The sequence below is a fragment of the Stegastes partitus genome, unplaced genomic scaffold (genome assembly GCF_000690725.1).
Source record: "Stegastes partitus isolate 25-593 unplaced genomic scaffold, Stegastes_partitus-1.0.2 Scaffold590, whole genome shotgun sequence".
In the NCBI taxonomy this organism is placed as follows: domain Eukaryota; kingdom Metazoa; phylum Chordata; class Actinopteri; family Pomacentridae; genus Stegastes; species Stegastes partitus.
In genome coordinates this window covers 214231-215537 of record NW_007578321.1, presented here as the reverse complement: position 1 = coordinate 215537, position 1307 = coordinate 214231, and the positions used below count along the sequence as shown (strand labels likewise).

Here is a 1307-nt window from a genome sequence, read left to right as displayed (position 1 = left end):
ATGACTCAAAATTTGTCAAAAAAGACTCAAAAGTTGTCCAAAATGTCAAACTCTTGTCCAATTTGACTTGAAATTGTACAAAATGACTCAAATGTCCAACATGACTTGAAACTTGAAGTAGCAGAAACTTGTCCATGATGACTCAAATTAACCAAAAAGATTTAGAATATGTCAAAAATGTCTGTAAATATGTGCAAAATGACAAAAACACCATCCACAGTGACTTGAAATGTGTCTAAAAAGATTCAAAATGTCTAATGTGATTAAAAACTGGTCCAAAATGACAAAAATATGTTAAAAATGACAAACATATCAGTGCAAACAGCACAGACAATTTGTATTATTAGCATCACTTCACTGCTGGTTTTATGTTAAAGTGACCCTGTGTTCTCCGTCTGCAGGTCTCTGTGCTGAGCTACAGTGCAAAGTTCGCCTCCTGTTACTACGGACCCTTCAGGTAAATCAGCGCTCAGGAATCAGTGGAGCTGCTCTCTGAGGTGTGAACTAGCTGAAGCTTCCTGCTGTGTTTGTGTACAGAGATGCTGCTCAGTCCAAGCCGGCCTTTGGAGACCGACGCTGCTACCAGCTGCCTCCTGGAGCCAGAGGTCTGGCTGTCCGCGCTGTGGTAGGCTGAGTTCACATGTGTGCACATCTGGATTACTGGTGTCACTCTGGAGCAGCTGATCTCACTGCTGTCGCTCTGCAGGAACGAGACGTGAGGGAAGGAGCTGACATGCTGATGGTGAAGCCCGGGCTGCCCTATCTGGACATCGTGAGGGAAGTCAAAGACAAGGTAGGATTGATCTCAGAAGAATAATGCTGCAGTGAACAGTTTTAACAACTAAACTGACTGCAAAGGTCCCGACAAATATCATAAAACTTGCCTTTAGTAAGATATAAAAGATATTAAACAGTGATTGTTCTTGTCTTGCTCAGTTCCCGTCCCACCCTCTGGCGGTTTACAACGTGTCGGGGGAGTTTGCTATGATGTGGCACGGAGCTCAGGCCGGAGCGTTCGACCTGAAGGCCGCCGTCATGGAGGCCATGACCGCTTTCCGCCGGGCAGGTGAGGGGAGAGTGGACGCTCAGACGGCGTTTCTGGCACCTGAAAGCAGAGCGGATAGGTGTTAACGCTTCATCCTGGCATTTTATTTGACCTCCGGGAAGATCCAGTGACAGCAAAGCACAGATGATGAGGCTGGTTGGATTGTCAGAAACAGAAGAATGTTGTGTTTTATTAAAACAGTACGTTGATGATCAGAGAAAGCCGAAGGAGGCAAAACTGGGGTTTAATCAGCTGATTATCT

General features: G+C 45.4%; 1 protein-coding gene across 1 annotated transcript in view; it reads left to right on the top strand.

The window, feature by feature from the left end:
* alad (aminolevulinate dehydratase) overlaps positions 1-1307 on the top strand; it is a 13938-nt gene that overhangs the window by 7309 nt on the left and 5322 nt on the right. The window lies entirely within an intron of this gene.